This window comes from Pollicipes pollicipes, unplaced genomic scaffold (genome assembly GCF_011947565.3).
Source record: "Pollicipes pollicipes isolate AB1234 unplaced genomic scaffold, Ppol_2.1 Scaffold_1600;HRSCAF=1878_pilon_pilon_pilon, whole genome shotgun sequence".
Lineage (NCBI taxonomy): Eukaryota > Metazoa > Arthropoda > Thecostraca > Pollicipedomorpha > Pollicipedidae > Pollicipes > Pollicipes pollicipes.
This window is the reverse complement of record NW_023595962.1, coordinates 13,205,464-13,227,512: the sequence shown is the minus strand read 5'-3', so window position 1 is coordinate 13,227,512 and position 22,049 is coordinate 13,205,464. Positions and strand designations below refer to the sequence as shown.

Sequence of the window (22,049 nt, the reverse complement as noted above, 5' to 3'; positions counted from 1 at the left end):
GGAGGACCTGTTGATGAAACTGCGATTTCCATTCATTGAATTGGCTGCAATCTAAAGGGGTGTCCCACACTTCTATGGAGTTTTGAACTTAACTGGCCGTCTTTGGAGATCATTCGGTGCAGTTCACAGCTCTGCCTTCCTTTAGACCTAAACTCGTAGTTTCTGAGGTATTCACCGGCGAAGATGGTGAGAGTATTCCAAGATCACCCCAGCATTCCTGACGTCTTGATAACGTAATTGAGACTCTGCTATCCCAGCAGCCGTGCGGCGATCAAGGCCAAGACAAATGTGACCGCTGAGTCATTCATATCTGGCGTTCGTGAGCACAATTTCCCGATATAACGGCCGCTAATCGGCTCTCAATCAATGTTGTGCAAAATGCGATGACATTCGCATATTTTCTAAACAGAGAAACTGTGTCGTCTACGACAACTTTCTCCCTGTCCGGGTATCATCTGCGCCGCCTCGCGCTGCGTGCTGAAGTGCCGGTCGCTGTGTCGACGCCGTGTCCGCCTGCCATTCGCAGTTCAGCAATTCTCGGCCCAGCTGCTCGTGGCGCCGCCGCGGTGCCGCCTCAGCCCCGGTCCGCCCGGCTGCACGTGCAGGACCTGCGGCTCTCGCTGGTGACGGGCACCCCGCCCCGGCTGGTGGCCACCTGGCCCATAGCTGACCTCAGGTCAGTCCGTCCGGAGAGGGCAGTGGTACGCGAGATCTAATGGTATGCCACAAAATACTGACAGAATGAGCAGGCCAGAGTTTACAAAGTTATTTTTATATGTGTGTTCGTCAGCTTAAGGAACTTCCTGATCCCACCGTTAATTAGTCATATCAGCCCATGAATTTTTAAAAGTGATGAAGGATCGAAAGTTCTATCCGCCGCGTTATCACATCCCAGCTCAGCACGTCTTAATTTCCATCACTGGCCCTCCGACGCTACGCACCTCAACATCCTAAGCGATGGCTCGACTTAAGTCTTCCACGTGCCTGCCGACACGCAGTATGTGCGCCACGACGCACGTTGAGCGCCGACCCAGTCGTCCCTCATCGGGTGGCCGTGCTCGGCGAGACGTCCCGTTCACGTGGCGCACGATCGGCAGGCGGTACGGTCCGGCCGAGGGCAAGTACGTGCTGGAGGGCGGCGCGCGCTGCGGCCGCGCCGAGGGGCTGCACGTGCTGGGCGCCAGCGCCGGCCAGGCGCTGCTGATGCACGCCGCCGTCGAGGAGGCCGCCCAGTGCCGGCTGCAGGCGCGCCGCAAGCTGGCTAAAAAGCTGGACGGTAGGTGGCGCCGCTGGCCGATCTGGTGGAGTGGAGGGCCAGCAAGGAGCGCGGCAGTGGGTTTGCGGAGTCGTCTTTGTGTAGTGTGTAGGACAGTTGTGGGAAGGAAAGGAGTGATTGCTTAAGGCCATTGCTGGAGATTTCACCTCAAAGCATATCACGGTCTGCGATATCATAGAGGTTTCTGTTTGAACTGTTATTTCGGGGGTTCAAATAAGGCTTCCTGAAACTCCACACAGGGCTCCTGGCTATGTCCAAGACTAGATATGCCCCGTCTCATTTCATCATGGTCACCCCTAAACATTTTTAAACACTACGTCCTAGCAATCTTAGATGCGGCCCACTGTATGCAACATCGCACAGTTTGTTGGGCTGTGGTGTCGCTGCGTGCGCTGCAACTGTAGCGCGCGACCCGGCCGGCGCCGCGGCCTCTAACGCGCCGCGTCCTGCCGGCCGCAGAGAGTCCATGCGGCGTCTCGCGACGGACGGTGTCGCGCAGCTGCAGCCGCGACAGCACGCTGGCGCGTTCTCGCGAGAGCGGCCTCTGCCGGCAGGCCAGCCTGCAGGTCAGACGCCGCTGACGGCAGGTGGCAGCACAGGCTGCTGCTTTGGTGGCAGCAGTGGGATGCGGGTTGGAGGGGGGGGGGGGGGGGCTGATTGGCGTTTTGTGAAAGCGCCCGGCCAGACCTATCACCGTGATGTTTGTGTGTGCAACATGCATGTTTGCGTGGAGCGTATCTCAATGGCTCCAAAGGGCTTTAAATTTAAGACTCTGGAAGTCATGCCTAACACGCATGCCTTAGGTCATTCTGTCTGAAAATCATTTCTGCAAGAAGGAGAGAAGTGCGCATGTTAGGCGCCTCTTGTATGCTGGCGAGCTGGACAGCCTCTGTCGTCGACTGTGTTGATTATCTAATTATGCGATGGCGTGCTTATCTCGCAACGCACTGTTGCGCGAGACTTGTCATTCATCCTTGCCATGAGACATGTAGTAGCGAAAGCAGGGAATAAGGTGCTAGAAATCGACGTTCACCCTCGCCCTGATTCGCGTTTTTTTTTTAAAGACCGGAACGCGAAGGGGAGGTGTCGGTGCGGTCCCTTCTCTTTTTATAACTGAGCATGATAGAGCCTCGCAGGAAAAGAACAGCTGTGCGATGGCTTCAGCGGGATCTCGTAGTTTGTTACGAATTTTTGCAACTGGGTTAAAGATCCAGCCTACCGGATCAGGTCAAGTAGTATTTTTTCAGGGAAATCTGGCTGCTTCAGTTGTTCATGCCAATTATACGAAACCATGCCATGTAGCAATATTACAGCTATTGGTTCACATTCCTTGTTGAGTTTTAGGTATTTTGGTACGTGGTTTGGTTAGTTTTCGCCCTCTGACCGCGCCGGCTAGAATTCGCCGTGTAGTGCTAATAAAACTCGTCTCTGCTTATCAGTCACAAGTGCCAGATACATTGTTTTGGTGCCAAAACACGCACGCTGTACGTACCAGATCTTACTGAAAACTTGGGAGCGGTTACACAACTCGCCAGGGAGGTATTGTCAGAACACCTGAGCGGGCTGCCTCAGCGTTCCTCCCCTTTCAGACAGGGCGGGGGTTCAGTGAGATCTACGCGTAACGGAAACTTGCACTGCTTGGGGGAGAAATGTTAAGCCAGGTGGTCAAGGGGCATCCATAATTTACATTGCGCATTTTCGGCCATTTTAAAGTCTATTCTTCTTGGTCATGCACTGTTTACGTAGAGCGAAAACTCTCTCTCGCCTGGTTACGCTGTGTAGGCGCAACATCCCAGAATGTAGTGCCCGCTTCGACTCTCATTGAACCATGAATGCAAAACGCCGTCGTGCTGCTTGTCATGAGAGGAACCCAGCGGCGTCATCAGCGATTTGTGCTTAATGACACGCTGTGTAACTCCTAATTTCACTTTTTGCGCTTCGACTATGTTTCATAAGGAGCCTCCTCCATGTGTAATGTAATGTACGTTGGGCGCAAAATTGCCATTCCAGCTGACGCGCCCGAAAACACCACTAAAAACCTAATGTGCGCACGGACCATATCATCGCTCCAGTTTGCGCAATCCTGATCGGATCTTAAGTAATTTGAGCTTCTGCAGCTATACTATGATGACATGAACAATGTAGTCATTAATCACTCTTTTGTCCGTCTGTGCTCTCAGTGGAGCACGTGGTCCAGCGACGACTGTGACCTCGAGTACGAGCCAATCGACGGCTGCCGAGCTAACGGCGACGGCCAATCGGAAGTGTCGGCCGGCAGCAGCGGCTCTGACTCCGCCCCCCGCCGGCTCCGCCCCTCTGTCTCGGGTCAGTCGCTGCGCTCGCCGCGACCCGGCCGCCGCTGCAGCTCCGACTGCGCATGCGCCATCAAGACGACGCGTAGCAGTCTTCGCAGGACCGGCGTGCTGGACGGCACGGGGTCCGACCCGGGCGCCTACACCGCGGTGAGTGGGCCTACTGGTGCCGAGGATCGGTGGTTTTATATATTTCGTGTCATATTTTTAATTTCGTGTCGGTGGCTTTTTATTTTGTGTCAAAGCGGTGTGTGCATTTTAAGATTCAGCAGGCCTTTCCCTGATTTGACTCATGCAACGCATCGTATGCATATCGTAAAATTGCGAGAAGCGCAACTTGAGTACATTCACGGCGTTGTGGAACGCCAAAGTTCAATGTTGTTCATTGCACTCGGTAGACATTTTGAGGAGCTTTCAAATGAATAGGTGCGGACCAGGCACTTCCCCAAAGTTTTCCTCTGAGAGGAGGGTTGGGATTTTGCTCCACGTCCTGTAAATTAAGACCAAATTCCTGCGAAATTGTCCAGTATCTGGTGTAGGTCCCTTAACTCGAAGAGAGGCTAGTTTCGGTCCCGTTAGCTATCCCCTAGGCATAGCCTAGGCTAGGGGTGGTTTCGGCCCCGTTAGCCGTCCCGGGCGCCGACCCACAACCCTTCTTTATTTCTGCTGTCGCTTTTTTACGATGTCCAGTGAAGCATCTAACCTCATTGCGTGTTTAAATAACACCCGGTCACAATGATTTTTGGCCATGTAACACGCTGTCCTCGTTCACCAGCATCCTGTCGCGGCCCTGCCCGCCTCGGCCCAATCGGGCGGCCGCTTCGTGGACCACGTGTACGAGGAGCCGGGCGAGAAGCCAATCAGCGCGCCCGGGTCCGCCCACCGACCAATGAGCGCGTCAGACGCGGCAGCGCGGCCAATGGGCGCCGTCGAAGGCGGTCACCTGATCCGCACGGTGGCCGAGGTGCACGGGTCGGACCCGGCGGCGGCGTACGACCGACCGCGGACGGGCGCGCGCCGCCTCAGTCCGGATGGCGTCTCTGACCACCTGTACGAGGACCCGGGCCCGGCCGACGGCTGGTACCAGACGCCGCGCGCCTGCCAGGTGTGCCGGCAGCGCGCCGCCGAGCCGGAGGGCCTCTACAAGCAGCCAGCCTGTCCGTGCGCCGCCTGCGGAGGCCACCGGACGCCGGCGGCTCCCGCGGCTCCCGCTGCGGCTCCGGCGGTGGCTCCGGTGGCTTCGGTGGCCCCCGCGGCGCGGCACAGAGTCGACGGCAGCGGACGCATGCCAGTGATGAACGCCAACACAGGTCAGAGTCTGACCGCCCGAGCCTAGTGGTCTGATCGGCCTTGACCGAAGTCAGCGTCCCGCGGCGCACTTGATTGTTCAGGGGCTTCCTCACTGGCCCATGACTCCATATACAGAGAACCTTGCGCTCTTGCCTGGATCCCTTCTGTTAACCTGCTCGGGCACCCTTGATTGCCGATGAGCCGGCCACATTGGTCTGAACTCTCTGGCACTTCATCTTTTCTAGGAGAACCTTACCCTAGTGTCGAAGGATCTATGCCTCCATCGGCCAAAGCAGTCTATCGCGCAGGGGCAATTTATTCATGTGCATTGGTCTTGGATTATTCCCGTTTGTTCAGAGGGTCTCGCCTGGTGGGAGCCATGTATGCTAACTTGCCGGGGTGCTCCCGATTTTTGGGCCCACCACGTTGTTCTTGGGCTTTTCCGATGAAAGCAGAAGGGCTAAACTCTGTTGCCGAAAGCCCAATGGAATTGCTAGCGCCAGCACTTCCGTCACTCATGCGTTTTCCCTCCAAGATGAAGTAGCCTAGCTAAACTGATTCATTTACACAAGTCCGAAACCTGTACGGTGATGATTTCCCTTGGCGCTTTAGCTGCAATCAAACACGTTCCGATGAATTTTATGCGGAAGGACTTAATATGATTTTACGCGCCACCGACGCTGTATTTTATTTTCGTTGGCTGCCTAATTTGTGACACTCAATATGCTTGTGCATCGCATTTTGATTGCTAACATATTTTGTGTTTCATCATAGCAATCAAAACAAAAACTTTGCATTACTGACTAGCCGTCAGCTGATCACAACCCCGACAAGCCGGCTAGCCAAAAACGACCTTGGGCTCGAATGTTGTGCTTTATTTTGATTGTATTAAGGAGCCAGAACGAGCTCAACTCACCTTAACCTGCATCACTCAACTTAACATCACTCAACCACCAAAATGCATAGAATCCAAAATACCTAAATGCCTTGTTCTGCATCCATTCCGACAGTGTCATATGTCGCCGGCCTGGCCTGCGTCCAGTATGTTAGCGTCTCTCGCCCCACCGCTCTCGGCACCTCTCCACGGCGGCGGCGCCATCTGACCGCGCCCTGCGCTGCCGACAGGCCAGCTGGAGCTGCCGGCCGCCGTTGCCGACGGCGATCAGCTGAGCGCGCCCATGCCGTCGGAGCTGATTCTCGGCACTGGGCTATATTCTCGGCCCGGCCTCCCCGCCTACGCTGTGGTGGACAAGAGCCGGCGCCAGACCGGCCCGCTGCTGCCCGGCCTGGCGCCGCCACCGAGCAGGGACGAGGCCGCCGCCGAGCACCAGTACGCGAATGCAGCCGCGGCGCTGCCACCTGGCGGCGAGCCGACGTACGTCAACGCGCCGCAGCCGCCCACAGATGGCGCGCAGACCGGCTACGCCAACGCGCCCGCGCAGCCGCTGTACGTGAACGCGCCGACGGCGGTGGGTGGCGCCTTCCACGTCGTCGTCGTCGGCGGCGGCGGCGGCAGCGGGTGGCGGCGGCAGCGGCGGCGGCGGCGGACTACGTGCCGATGCGGCCGCCGACGGGTGCAACGCCGGCGCCGGTCGGCGGCGACTACCTGGAGATGCGGCGGCGGTCGCGCGGCCCGGCCGGCGGCCGGCTGCGGCGCTCGCGCTCTGCAGAGTCGGGCCGCCAGCTGGCGACTCGCTCGCTGTCGCTCGGCCGCCGCCCCATGCCCAGCCCCAAGCCGGAGCGGGTGCGGCAGCTGGCGGCCAGCCGCACCGCCGGCCCGCCGCCTCCCGTCGTCAGATGGTGAGTGTGATCCGGGGTCTTGTCGAACCCGCCACTCTTGGCTCCAAGTCGTTGTTGTTGTGATTTGTGCACTCCTATGGGGCCTTTTCTAGCACGCTAAGTTGGGTGAGGATGACCCTGTATTTGGCCAGATTTTTATATATTGACCGGATGTTTCTTCCCGCTTACTATTGCCGCAGGCCCTTCATTGACTCATCATAGTGCCAACGCGTGACATCTTTTAGCGCAATAGGATAAGGGGAGGGGGACAGGTTAGGTGGATATCTTATTTCAAGAAGATCATGTCGTTGACGTGTGGCCTCAAAAAATTATTTTTAAAGATGCTACACAAACCGCACTAGTTGCCAGATTGTGTTGTGACCAATAACGGAGCCTGACGAACTCTTTGACGGTTTGTCGGTGTCTAGGTATTGCAGGTGTCCGCATGTCTTGCAGTTATTCTGTTGATTATGGATGCTTGACGGCTTTCAACGGGCAAAGCACAAAGAACCTTTGATTGGGTGCGTTTGTTTGCTTGTTTGTTTGAGTTCGTTCAGTTCAGCGGGGTGTTTGCTGGCGAATAAAGCGGAGTTGCATCTCTCTACTCCAGTCTCGATGTGTCAGAAGTCTCGTCGCCTTATTATTCTCTTACGGTCAATTGCTGAGTATTAATTATCTGGTACTATTACTCTTAATTACTTCAGTAAGCTTGGCGGGCTGAGGTCAGTTGGTTATGAAGCTGTCCCTTTTCCATGAGCTTCGTTACTTCTGGTTCTCTGCATGTTATATAATATGCTATTCAAGGACACATAACGCCTTGCAGTGATCGTATTCAATATAAACCTGGGGATGCTTCTGAACTGCGTCCGTTTTTTCCTTTAGCTGTGGAGCACTGCCAGGGGTCCGAACATCCACTGAATCCTGCGACAGCGGAGTGACGTCATGCGATTCAACGGCCTCATCGTCTTCCGGCCCGGCTGCGAGTGACGTCACACGCGCCAAGCTCAACGCCGCCGGTGGGATGCAGTGGGGGGAAATTCTGGCGCAGGAGCGGCAGCTGTGACGACGCGCGCGCGCAGCGGCGTTCGCGGCGTGGCCCAGGCTCGGAAAATGATTGACTGCGAAGCCTCTGGAAGGACAGTGTCATTGTTGTGGCAATTATTGGTAGGGGTTATCTTTGCTGGGTAGCCACCAGGGAATTATATAGGACGTCTTGGTTGCAGGCTGAAGCATCCTATATCTGTTTTGATCGACGCTTTGTGATCTGTGGTGTTATATGAGCACTAATGAAGCAGAGTCGATGACCCCACAACCTTTCAAATATGTTAAGCATGTTGAGCTAACTTTCATTCCCTGTTCCCCCCCCCCCCCCCCTCTCAGACATCACGCGCGAAGGGGCGGGCGGTGTCGGCTGCGAGAGTCCCTCTGTCGGCCACCTCTGAAAGCTCTAATTCACCGAGGTCTATGGCGACGCAGAAGCCGCGGTCCGGGGTCGAGTACCAGTGCCTGGACAGGGCCAGGCTGCTGGCTCAGGTGAGACAGAGGCAGACACAAGCATGCTGGACTGGAGGCCACGGGATGTTAAGGTTTGTGTCAGAATGCCAGGTGGGCTTCTGTGGCAGAAAATACAACAAATCGAGATACGTCTACGCGATCACCTTTGAGTGAACCCTGGCCCGATTCAGCCTGGTGTATACTGTCACGAACAACGACAGCCTCGATTTCAGAGCGCTAGTGAAGACCATGTTTGCATCCGTGGCAGTGTGAACTGTTCAGAGCACGTCCCGTCGGCGGAGCCCGTTCCGAGTGTACTGTTCAGAGCTCGTCCGTCGGCCTTGGCAATGACGGCGGTGATCTCTGGCGGTGATATCAGGCGGTGATCTCTTGTGGCGATCTCTGGGGTGATCTCGGGGCGGGTGACCCTCTGGCATCGATCTCTGGTGGTGACTTCTTGCGGCGATCTCTGGGCAATGACTTGTGGCGATTATCTCTGGCGGTGATCTCTGGTGGTGATCTCTGGTGGTGACCTCTGGTGGTGGACCTTCTCTGGTGGTGACCTCTGGTTGGTGACCTCTATCAGTGACCTTTGGTGGTGGTCTCTGGCGGTGGACCTCGCTCCTGCTCCACCTTCCAGCTGAGCGACCCCGGGACGCCGATCCCGGAGCGGCGGCGCGTTCAACGGAGCTGGAGCTGGCTCTGGAGCTGGTGCTGGCGCTGGAGCTGGAGCTGGAGCTGGCGCCGGATATTCGGTCGACATCTAGTCCGGCGCTGTACCTAGGGCGAGGCGCTGACCCGACCTAGGCCGACCCGGCGTTGGGCCGCCGCTGCGCGCCGCTGTCTGATCTGTCTTCTGCGCCGGTGTCTCATCCGTCTCCGGAGTTGTTGTTTGATCTGTCTTCGTCACTGACGTTTGATCTGTCGTCTGCGGCGCCGCTTGCCTGATGCGTTTTGGGGCCGGTGCCTGATCTGTCTTCGGCGCGGTGTCTCATCCGTCTTCGAAGCCACCGTCTGATCTGTCTTCGGCGCCGGTGTCTTGATCTGTCGTCTTGCGGTGCTGAGACGGCACAGCCGGCGCTTGAGACCGCAGCCTGTTCCCGGCGAGTTGCCCCTGCTGGCGGCCTGCCAGTCCTCCATAGACAGCGGTGTACTCATCATCTCCTTACTCGAGGCTGTTTTGTTTTCGCCTGGGTTCGTGTCCCAGACATGTGTTGACCCTGTGTTGCGCAGTGTGCTGTGTGCTTCTCCCTTCCGGTTTAGTTTGTTTATACTGTCCATTGGACACCGTCTAAGAGTGCCTGAAGCTCCTGCTACCCAACAAAACCGCCTAAGGGCCACACACTCGGTAGAGAGAAGCGGCAGCCAACTGCCTGCCCCACCAATTGATGCTGAACATCTCCGCTAATCGCGGTGACTTCTGCACATCACGCCAAGCGTTTGTTGGTATACGTTGTAAAGGACTGTCTTCAGCTGCGCTGAAGCCGCCAGCCCGCTCAAATGATCTCAACCATCCGTCACTGCACGCGGTCGGCGTGTGCGTATCAAATCGTGATCTTTAAACCACGTGCAGAGCGAAGACATTGCAAACTGATGAAACACACCCGCCCTGCCGACTGTTGTATTTCCTGGGCCGCTTCGTCCCCCAGTAATGCAGGCCTGTAATTTCTTTTTTCTGGGCCGGACGTGGGGTCTGTCTCAGATCGGCGAAATGTTCCTGTTTTGCCGTTTTGTTCCCGGATCTCAGAACCAGCACATGCTAATTCACGCAAGGACCCTGCCATCGAGTCCGAAATGTTCTCTGCGAGGTTTGTGCCATCGCCTTGCGAGAATTCCGCAGTGGTCCCACCCGGACGCCGTCCGGTCGGGCCGGCTTCGTCGGCGCCGCGCAGCGAGGCCCTGGCCGCTCCTCTGCTGCGCCCCCGCGGGCCAGCAGGTGATCTCATATCGCGGCGCGGGCCGCTCGGGGCTACGTCGGCTGCCGCGTCCTCGCTCCACCCGCGCTCCCGCCGCCTGTCGCGTCGCGTAACGTCACGTCACGTCACGTCAACCCACTGCCAGCGTCACGGGCGTCCACTTGGTCCGCCTACGTGTTTGTGTTTAGCTAGCAGCGCGTATGTGATAACGAGCGAGCTTGGGCGTGTTTGTCTGCTTGTCTGCCGCGCTTGGTGTCGCTCCTTTCGATGTACCTGTTTGTGCATGGGGTCCCTGTGACAGAGTGGCAGGCACGGCCCTGTCAGATGGGGGTCAGGGGTCCGCTGGCTCCTCTCCATGTCAGAGTTAGACTCAAGTTCGTTCCTATGCGGGGGGTGGTGCGCATTGATCGCTGGGTCAGCTCGCCCGTGCTGCCATCTGTGGGCGATCTCGGCGGCTCCGAGGGCTGCAGCTGGCAGAAGTCAACGCTCAACTGTTTTCATTGTCACTTGGGTGACTTTAGCGAACGCAGACGTCCGTTGCCTACTGGCGGCTTAATCCAGCCCGTTGGCGGGGTCGATGTCGATTTAATTGCGCAGCAAGACGCTGTCGGTGCATCTAGGATCAGGGTAATTTTTGCGCTAGTTGGAGACAAATTTTCTCCCTATTCGCGGACCTTTAGATCACATAGAGCGAGCAGTTGTCCGATGTTGAATGAACTCATTGTTTGTCTGACTGTGACGGATGCCCTTTTCGCTTGATTACTAGCGTAGGTCGACATTGGCGTCGCGACATACTGGTACGCGACTCATCCAGATGTGCCCTATTTGCACGTCTCCCTGCCACGCTACTGTATTCTAACCCTGCTCAGCTCCTCCGTATGTACGTACTGTCAAGCCTTGGTTGGGAGATCATGCAAAACGTCACTGCCATCATTGCAGTGAGTGGACGCTGAATGATGCCATACGCTGCGTCGCCATCTGTGGATGTGCCAGAGCACTAGAAGTTCGCAGCTGCTGCCATGTAGTCGTTCGGAGTTGAGACGCGCCAGTGGCCGGTCTCAAAACTCTCCAGTTTGTACTTTTGTACGACGCCGTTGGTGTCTATTCGAATAAACAGAGCACAAAGTATGACGTCCGTGTTTGTGCGTGTATTGAGGCGCGCTTTGCTGCAAAAGATGGTGGATGCGTTCAAGGCATCGATAGAAGCATAGTGAAGGCGACGTCGTCTGACGAAGGGTTTCATTAGCAAGTGATAATGGATCACAGAGGTTGGAGAACCTCAACTTTGGCCAGCGAGGCAGCCTCAATATCATCACGCCTTTTTCTTAACTAACATTTAGGCATTGCACGCATTGCTTTGAAATCCATAAGTGTCTAAATTTTCCAGCAATTTTCATCCCTTGTGAAAGTTGAAGTGCTGAATGGTTAGCACCTCCGGTTCCCACGTGGGGGATCCTGGTCCGAACTCAGGTAGCGCTGTTACGCTTGGGCGCTTACATGGTTTGCACAGTCGCTGGCGCTCTACTGAAAGGTGCGGAAAGATGTACGCTGCGTGCCTTTTGGAAATGTGAAAATGGGCTTTTCTTCACTTCTCTTTCTGCTGTCAAGCTCCCCATACTTTTGGAAAGGCGAAACGCCGTGAAGTCAGTATTTTTACCCCGGTGGCCCCATTTAATCCTCTAAGCAGGTGGCACTAATGTTCAACGACATCCCGTTTGATACGTTTTCTGCGAGCGACGCAATACCGCATTGGGATTGACGGCTGGTACCTCGCAAAGCGGCACTTAGTTTCAGTTTTCGAACTAATCACGCTTTTTGGCCGTGAGGGGGAGCTTAGCTTTGAGACAGCAGGACCCTCTGCAGACGGGCTCTCGTCTGATGGAGGCGAGAGGACCGGCTGCTAGGCGGCGGTCGGGCTCCCAGGACTCACTGGTTGTTCATGAACATACACCACACTGTCCACACAGTATTCGGAGGTTCCAGCCTCGAGAAAACTTCCTGCAGGCCTGTCCTCTTCCCCGTTCCCCGAGTTCTCCAGAGTCCCGGTGACACCCAGCCCCGGTTTCCTGAAGCCTCAGCGTCCTTGCCATTGCGTGTTACTGGCCATGTCCTTCACAGTCACCACCTGGCATTTGGCGACAACTTACCCGGCGCACCACATTGCAATGCACGCCATCTATTGGCTGCTATCCAAGCTGCCTGACTAGATTCGGTCAGTTTTATCTGTCGGTGTGCATGACCGCAGGTATGCCGCGCCGTATATTCAACTGATTTTCTAGACTACGAAAACTATGATGCAGATGAGAAGTGAGCACAAAACAAGATGTGATATCGGATGACCCCACATGGGTCATCCGATGACTTCATGCAATAACACACCAGTCCCCCCGCACCGTGCACATGCACCTCCAATGCTGGATCGCAGTAAGCGAGATCTTGAACCACTTCGCTCAGTGATTACATATCTACAGTTATACGGTAGATTGGATACAAGTGCTGCGTGGTGATGCGATGGCAATAGCTTATTTATGTAATTCCACGTGCTGGTTCCCCTGTCTGTTGAACATATTTTGGTTTGTCCTTGACGGCCAGCGGGGCTATAGCCGATTCATTCCCAATCCCTGGCTCTTAAATAGAAGCCCGGAAACTCTAGACCCGCTTGGCTTTCCGAGCCAGCCTTGCCAACCAATGCTCCTCCGCATTTGCAATATGAAATGGTTTCTGGATGCTCCACAGGACACCTCGTCACGCTTCCTCCCGCTAGATGTCACCACCATCGCCCGCCACCGTTCCGTTGGTCGCCAGTTCGGCGAATATGTCCGAGAGCGCTAGAAGGGTCGCTGCGCTTCGCTAGAGTCGCCGGCTCCAGGCTCAAGCTGCGGCCGTGCACGTGTCCGTAGGGCGTCCTGGAGCACGACTGGTCGCTCCGCCGAAACGGCGTGATTCGAATGCCGAGGTCACGAAGCGCGTAGAAACGCCTTGCGAAGCACGGCTCGGCTAGGGTGTGGTGACCGGGTGAGGATCCACACCTGCTTCGCGTGCCTGCCGGCGAGGGAGGAGGCGTCAGGGCCGCTCGATAGCAGGCGATCTAGCGACTTTCCCCCGCCGTGTCACTAGGTCACGCAGGTGATCTAGCGACATTACCCGCGCGGTGTTACCAGGTCGGTGTCTGGTCGATCTCCGGATGCCATCGAGTTAGTCGAGGAGAGATGACGTGGGTTAGGTCCTACAAGCTTATTGTTTGTAGTGCCTTTAGAAGCAGCTCGTCAACCATTCTGTAATAGTCTTGCGAACACCGTTCTAGACTATCAGCTATTTGTCATTCAACTACGGTACATCGTGTTTATGCCGATAACTTGGCTGACGGTGTTTGGATCGCGGTAATGCCTTATTCATGCTGGAGCAATTTGGTTGCGTGTCCTTGCAGAAGATGTAACCTTCTGTGAACTGGAAATGTCTTGAATGTCCGAATTTTTTCCCACGTCTTACCTTCCGTATGGCTTGTTTCTGCACGAGTACTCGATCGTCCAGTTGTCATAATCCGTTCGGAGAACCTCGTAATTGTCTCTGCAAACAAACGCTTTAAAGCGTTACTTCGCTTTGCAGACACGCGAGCACGGCGCGGCAACCATGCACTGCGTAGATGCATAGCTGTAAGGACAGGGGTTTTGGACAGGGGCGCTAACCTTACCCATCCACTTTTAACGGACGTTCAGCATTATTCTTGTGGTAATTCAGGAAAACATTAACGTCAGGACTTAATAAAAAAAGGCATGCTACCTTTTGAGTGTTTTCATGCTCCTGAAATAATTATTTTTGCTATATCTCTTGGGCATCGCAGGCAGAGATGACTCCCGTAAACCTGAGGCGTGATGCCATAGGGAAAGCGGAAAGGGGAGAGAAACAGTGAGCGCGAAAACGTGTAGTGAAGGACACCACGAGTACTACCGTCTCCGTTCGCCACCACCTGTGCGTGTCCCCGTCCGCACGTGGCACTAATTGCGTGTGATATTGTGACATTGTCTACACGTGGCACTGCCTGCACGTGACATTGTTCGCACGTGGCACGGACCCGCACGTACATTGTCCACACGTAGCACAGACTACACATGACATTGTTTACACGTGGCACTGTCTGTACGAAATACTGTCTTTACGAGACACCTTCCTTACAAGACACTACCCGTGCAAGACGGTGTCCGTACGAGATGCTGCCCGCACGTGCCATTGTCCGCATTAAAGCACGAGATCCTGTCCGCATGCATGGATGTCATGACCGGGAGCAAAGGGAGCGACATGTCCCCCTTTTCTCCAAATGGAGTTACATGCCTTGTGTTGTCCGTACAATGCACATCTTCCGTACTTCGCCATTCAAAAATATCCTTTTTCAGGTGAGATTGTTCCCCCATTTCAGTTTGATTCCACAATCCCGACTTGTGACCCCTACCACCAATGTCAGTGACGTGGTGGTAGGCACCACCACGTCACAACCACTTGGGTGTGACGTGGCCACACCCAAGTCTGCGCTTGACAATATCAACAAAGACAGCGGGTGACAGTGGGTGGCAAAGGCAGTGGGTGACAGCGTCTGCGCGTGACAATTCCGCCGGTGACATTTTCTGCACGGGACTGTGTCTACTCGAGAGGTGAGGACGGCGACCTCTCGTTCACCCCCCACTGAGCAGCGGCACTCCCGGGATCGTGTAGAACAGCTTGTTGGGCGTGTACGGACTCTGCTGGTTCACATTCACGGTGATCTTGAGCGGCTTGCTGAGCAGCTTATCTCGCAAACGCAAGGTGACCTGTACCTGTGCACGGAAGAAAGCCAGCGTTGGTGCAAACGAACTGTCTATGAATGGCAAAGTCGGTTTGAGGCGGTTTGGTAGCCCGCAGTTAAACAATGCTGACACCTTTCGTTCGCCGCTACGCCGTCGCTTGTCTTGCACAAATCAAACACCAAAGGATGGGCACAGGTCTAGGGCTTCTCAGCTTTTCAGAAGATTAGCATAGGCTTCATGGTGTTGTATAATAAGAATGGGCCCAAAAACTATCTCTGCACCTTCAACATTTCTCTGAAAGCTTCGCTTCTCCAAGATGAGAAGTGAAAGTTCCGACTCAGTCAGCGCTGGGTCGTGTCTCGAATCAAACTGTGCTCGTTCTGGTCAGGGGCGCGGCTAGGATTTCCTTAACAGGGGGTGGACGGGGCGGGAAACGGAGTTCAGTGAGCACGCGTTACACCCATTTAAAAAAAAACCATCTGTGGCAAGAAACAAATAAATCTGGGTATAAGGGAAGGCCCCCCCCCCCCTTTCATTGCAACCCTGGTTCTGGTGCGATAAATCGTCTCCACATCGACGGTCAGCGGACCACCCAAACCCATTACTCAAGTGAATTTAGCGCAAGTCATCGTTCGCCACAGTTATCGATAGCCGGGGCAAAGAACAACAGGGATGTCATTCAGAACACTGGATGCATTCCAACGCCCCTAGCACATTCACATTACGCGTTTGCTTCACTTCAGCTTTTTTGGAAACTATAGTGTGTACGCTTTGAGTGGATACAATTTTGGAGTCAGCGCTCACGCGAAGCACTATTTGTTGCGTGAGGCCTGACGCTCACCATCGATAGCGAAAGGCTGGATCACCGGCGGTCATTTTCTGATTGGATCTCAACGTGCCGCAATGCTCGGCACGGTCTATACTGGCTTCTGCTGTCAGCTGACCTTTGACGCGGCTGCTGGAATCGGCCTCATGCGATCTCAGTTGGAGACAACTAGCAAGCGCCTAAAGCGAAGCGAACCCATGCCGCCACTAACGGGGGGGGGGGGGGGTGATCCAGAGGGGGCCCTGTAACTAAGCGAACTTTCGGGATGGAAAGATTGTATGCTTGAAGCCTTCGCAATGATATTTTACCGTTTTCTTACCATCAGTGGAAGGGTTTTGCGTTTGCCGTCTGTTTTATCATTGAAGTAATTGGCTTTGTGGGAAAAGCAGGGGTGCTGTGCGAGTGGGCCAGCTCTCGTAAAGCACCTGGCTGAGTTCTTACGTCAGAGTCTACAGCCGCGCCATGCACAGCAATCTTGCCTGCACACAATCTCCCTTGCGAGCAATCGGGCTAGTTTGTGAACGCGTTCGTCTTGCAAACGTAGTTGCTTCACAGGCTCAGCATGTTGCTAGATTGAATGGGTCTTGCACGGGACTTTCTGCCGCTGTCGCAACCAGCTGATTGTGCGATCATCATCTAATTTTCTGTCATACAACCACCTACGTTATCTCGTGTGATACGCTCGCACCGCAGCCAGTACTCGCAACGTCAGCAGTGTGTGACGGGCGGCACCGACCGAAGTTAGCCGGTAGCACGGTGGCTGGAAGACATGCTTTTCCTGCTAGCACGTAGCGTTCGCTTTTAAAACGGGCAATCCTCCAAAGCTGTGGCCAATCCCACTCGGCAGATTGCCCTAAAATGACACCATCAGCTAAAATGCCCCATTGTCTGCCATTTCTCTTGACCAACCGAAGACAATTCCCACAAATACAGAGACAATTTCGAGATGCAGCGTGCCAATCATCTCTGACTTATCACCGCACGGTGTGACACCGGCAGCGCAGATGGCAAAGATTCCCACGCCAAAAACTAAGAGGGAATGCTCCTATCCCCTGAAGAACCAGCCTATCCGATCGCCTGCCAAAAGCTGTTTTTTTGTTTTTGTTTTATTAGCAAAAAGCTTGTGTTGCCTTCATAAAGGCAGCACAAGATTTTTGGAAGGCAACACAAGTTTTTTTTTTGGGGGGGGGCATATTATATATAAACATAAAATCCACGCACCGTCGAAACACATGCAGTATGCTGCCTCCTCGAAGTTATCAAGTATCTCGTTAAAGTTGAAATTTTGGCAGATGTTTGTGTATTTTTTGGCATAATCATCTCCTTCCAAAACTTCGTCTTTTTGTTACACCTGCCGTACATTTTAATATGTTATAAGGGGGTGCGAGGCTCACGCGATCTGCACTTCAGCTCAGGCAGCTTTGGGTGTTTCACTATGTCTATTTCGTGATCATGCGACTGCTAACACGATTCTAAGCTGATGTGTCAGAGACGAATGAAGCAGGTTCACCATCCTTACCTGACCACTTTTGCGCATGCTGTAAGTACCACTCCAGCACTTGCCGATTGTTTGATAAAATACAAAGTAGCGAAAGACGTCATTCCATCTTCCCATATACCTGTCGAGCAGAAGCAAGACGTATAACGAGCGGGGGCCGGGAGGAAAAGACGAAACATTGCGATCGTATATATACCAGGCTGGGGAGGAATGCTGTGCTTGTGCACAAATATTTTTGCTGCGCATTATCCATGTCCTAGACCAGTTTTTGACTAGGTATTCCGTCGGTGCCCTGTTTCATCTATCCACGCATTTAGGTTTCCGTACTGCAAAATGCGATGTAATGAGTGAAGTTCTGACTATACATGTACGTATATATATTATATATATATATATTATATATATATATATATATACATATATATATATATATAGTATACTATATATATATATATATATATATAGGTAAGAGGTGACAACCAGTGCAAGAAGTGCAGAACACAGTGTTCATTGTAAATTCTCGTCGTGGCAGGAGAGGAGAATAATCCACTGACCTGTACCAGTCGAAGTCGCGTATGATGGGCGTTGGTGGGCACCGGCCCGGGAACTCGACCTGGCCCCGGGTCAAGTTGGGAGCAGGTCAGCAGCAGGAGCGTCGCCCGCCACCAGCGGGAGCACCCCTGACTTGCCCCATCACCGACTGGGTCAGGGTCAGGGGACTGACAGCTGGGGTGACGGGGGTCAGAGGAGGGTCAGAGGAGACCAGAGGATCAGAGGAGCTCAGAGGGGACAGGGATTCAGAGGAGCCGTGGGAGTTCAGAGGGCAGGACGGTGAACATCCAGTTTCAGCTCAGGTGCGATATGTGCTGGTATTCGCAAGCTTACGTCTGACGATGTTGTCCGAGACCAGGTAAGATCAGGGCAGTCGAGACGATAAGTTGTAATATGGGCTTCAAAATGAGGTCAGATCAGACTAGGTCATACCAGGTCCACAAGATCAGATCAGGTCACACAAGGTCAGATCAGATCACAAAGGTCAGATCAGAGCGGGCCGTCAGACCACAGGGCCACGACACCTGGTCAGAAGGTTCTCCCATACATCCGAACCGCGAAGCCTGCAAGAACACACCAGATTATGAATTAGACACGAGCGACCCGTCTTACTGACAGAACACATTCTCTGACCGAACACACCCCAGCCGTCACGTTCGATCGATCGCGGCAGCGTGCCCGCACATATGACGCGGCTCGCTGAAGAAGGAGAACATACTGTGGGAAAAACCACTGCTCTGTAAAGAAAATATGACACCGAGCTGCGTGGCGGGTAAAGAAACCAGTCATTATCCCTTCACGTTCATTTACATTCGTATTCAATCATTCGTAGTAAAAACCTTTCCCACGACTCAGGTAATTTGCGTTGTTTCCTGATGATAGCTTAGTCCACTTAACGTGTCTGAACGGCAGCACACTGTGATGTGTAGATGGCATGAATGACATCGGACAGCCGTGTGATGACAGCCATCTGACACACGGCTGTCAAATGACTGTCATCGACCCCATCTTTCAGGCGGTGCGACATTCTATCCGCCAAGCAACGGCGGGGAGAAAGTGCAGACCATGTTGCAAGGCGAGCGGCCAGGACCGCGTGCAGACGAGATCATCGCGTGCCAGCAGCGGCCACGTGGGAAAGGCGTGGGTGTGGGGCGGGCACTACCGGGAAGGGGTGTACGGTTTGGGCGTGCTGGCCGGGGAAGGGGCATAGCAGTGGGGCATGTTTGACAGGAAAGGGGCGGTGCAGTGTGGGGGCGGTGTCGACTGGGGGGGGGGGGGGGAGGGGGGGCGTGTAGTAGGGGGGGCATGTGGACACGGTGGGGGAGGGAGGCGTGCAGTGGGGGCGTGCAGACCAGCAGCTTCCGTTGCAGCTTCTGCGGGTTCAGAACGATTCCAAAAGGGCATAGAATAACGCTAATTCCCGAAACTGTGCTGACCCACAGAATGCACGATCACAGCTCTAGTGAATAAACATGCAAATTAGCACCACTGCCGACTGGCAAGCTGCTCAAGACGTGTTATCATTGGTGTTATTGGATGGCAGTGCAAATCGCATACGTGATGAAATCACCCGCCATCACCGATGCTGATGGAGATGCACAAAACAGCCACGCTGAACCCGCTGGAACTGTTCATGGACAGCCTTTCACCGCATGGACATCAGGATGGCAAGATATATTTTGCTTCAAAATATTTGTCCCTAAGCCGTAAGGCATGACTGCACTCTGGTTAATGCCCATGCTATACACCCAAAGTATTGCTTTAGAAGATGAATCCGACGTTATCGTGCAGAGTGCCAGAAGACCACAGCCCCCCTTACTCTCTTCCCCAAAACCGGCCCCAGGCACCGCGCTTCCACCTGCAGCGTTTTTCCAGCGTTTGTTATTTATGCATTTCGTGCTTTGTCATCGACAACTTGACATTGTTTGATAATGCAGTTATCTTGTTTGTAATAACATGTCTTGGGGTTTTCGGGACGTCCTCGGCTGCCCGTCCCGCTGGAGGTCCGCCGTGCTGGCTGTCGCTGCGCGTTGTTGCGAGTGTGCGCCTCTGATGTCGCTGGAAGCGCCTCCGCGCACGCGTCCTCTCGAGAGCAATATTTGCTCGAGAAGCCTATTGGTCGGTGAGCCGGATGCCGGATGATGTTGTGGAATGTGGTTCGGCGTATGGGGATTCCGCTGTACCCGACACAGACGTGAGTCGCCATGTTCGTGGATCCGGAAAATGGATCCGGGATCCCATAGGCTGGATCCAGAATCCCAAGGATGGGTAGATTCAGGATCCATGGGGTTTCATGGTTATGTGACCCTGGGCTCGTATCCTGGGATCTTCTTTGGTCTCCAAGCACGATGATGAGTAGGCCTGGTCAGTGCGCGGGATGGCACACAGGCCACGCACCACGTGCATCTTCTACCCGTGCACTTTTTGAAGCTCTCAGCCACAGTCCGCCAACTTCCGCCTGTTCGCAATCGAACCGCCTGTATGGATGATCAACAATGACCGGTCTCCCACGGCGGGGAGAGAAAGGGTCCCCAGATGCGAAGCCATGGGAGCGACCTTGTTTGGGGAGGCGGTCTTGAAATGGCTGACGTTAGCGCGCCGGCCCCCGCACGGGCTGCTAAAGGCCTCGGTGGATCGGGTCACGGCTCCATCGCACGATCACAGATCACAGGTCACGGGTCACTAGTCACGGGTCACAGGTCACGGGTCTCTGGTCAGTGGTCACGGGTCACAGGTTACGGGCCTCTGGTCAGTGGTCACAGGTCATAGGTCACGGATCAAGATGTCAACGGGTCGTGTGTCACTGTTCACGGGGTACGTAACACATGACCCGTGACCCGGGTCACAGGTCACGGGTCAAGGGGTCATAGGTCACGGGTCACGGTCCGCTTCGTCCAGCGTGGCGATTAACCCTCGTAGGTTCCAGCGGATGGCTAATGCTCCCGTCTTCTTGTTGCTTTGATCAGAAGCGTGTCCTGTCGCCATGGCAACACCTCGAGCTGCTCAACTATGGCGGACCGGCTTAAAGACGGGCCCGCGTGACGGCGAGGAGGGCTGCTGACCTTCCCCTCAGGCGGTCTTTGGTCGTCCGGAACTTGTGGCAGCCTCTAAAGCCAGAGCCGGAAGAAACGGGGGAGCGGGGACGATTGCTATGTTGAGGACCAAATGACATCACAGGGAGACCGCTCAGAAAGCTCCATTGATTACAGCACCTGCGTTCGGATCCCCGCATGTATGGCGCGAATTGGGTTCAAGTCACTGGGCACTCGCTATTTGGCCTTGACCGTTGTGGGCTGTGGTCAGCGGCAGCGACCGCGCCAAAGGTCAGGCCGACAGAGGTCGATAGGACGGACCCTGTTGAGCGTTGCGGCACGTTGCCTTTTTGCCATCAAGTTCTACCATTAGCTTGAAATTTTACAACGGATGTTAGGGACCCGGGCTCACGCAACAAGCATTGTTTAAGGTGGGCTCGGAGCCTAAAATTCAATCCGTTAACAAAAAATTGGAACAAATCTTTTAAAACCTAAACAATTGCATGCTTACAGGTGATGCACCCCTGTTTCGCTGTAAAATTTACTTTGTTTCGTTCACCTCTGCTTCTTTTGTCGTCTCCAAGGTCTGAGAAAAGACGCTGAGCTAGTTTTCCATCGTCACTGGGTACCAGCGCCGGATACGGAATCCCAGAGCGAGAGCATTGTTTGGTCCGACTGACCTGTCGTTGGTGAGGATACGCCATTGGCGAGGGCGCATCAGGCGTCAACTAAATGAGATGTGCCGTTACAGAGACTTGCTACATCTCACTCCAGCCAAGCGTCGGCCGATTAGGGTCCGAGGACCGAGGACGGCACATTCGCATTGATCCCGATCATCCCCAGAGTTTTCCTTCACGCCTCCCTTAAACCGTTCCTGAGATGCCTCCAGTGGCGAGGGAGCTCTGATTTTCCTTTTTTGTAAAACTAGTGCCTGGCAAGTCACTAAATGTCAGAACGCACTTTGTCACGGATTTAACAGACTGGAGTGCAACTGCAACGAACCACCGTAAAAGGGAGGGGCGAAGGGGGTAGCAGTGGCCCAGGGGGCACCCGTACGAAAACAGGTTAAATATAACGCATACCATTGGTAAGCGGGTTTTCAATTACAACAAAGGCGTTAAAAGTTACAGCGTTGATCACCAAAAAGAGGTGCGGGTCTACCGCTCCCTCGATGTCAGGATGAGTGGCGTCATACAGTCACACAACCCGTGATGTCACTCATCACGCGTGACTGTCATATTGACCCTGGAGACATTTGGACACTTCGCCGTGCGCACTTTAATGCCTCTAGAAATA

General features: G+C 54.4%; 2 long non-coding RNA genes across 2 annotated transcripts; one reads left to right on the top strand and one right to left on the bottom strand.

Annotated features, from left to right (window-relative positions):
* Positions 1–6,574: 6,574 nt before the first annotated feature.
* On the top strand, positions 6,575–8,077 carry LOC119091301 (uncharacterized). The gene is made up of 3 exons (XR_005093400.1): positions 6,575–6,678; positions 7,540–7,673; positions 8,038–8,077. It is a non-coding gene; the product is annotated as an uncharacterized LOC119091301 (long non-coding RNA).
* Positions 8,078–14,750: 6,673 nt separating this feature from the next.
* Positions 14,751–17,789, bottom strand: LOC119091307 (uncharacterized). Its single transcript, XR_005093401.1, has 3 exons — positions 17,724–17,789; positions 17,191–17,290; positions 14,751–14,875 (listed from the first exon to the last, which is right to left on the bottom strand). It is a non-coding gene; the product is annotated as an uncharacterized LOC119091307 (long non-coding RNA).
* Between the last annotated feature and the right edge of the window lie 4,260 nt (positions 17,790–22,049).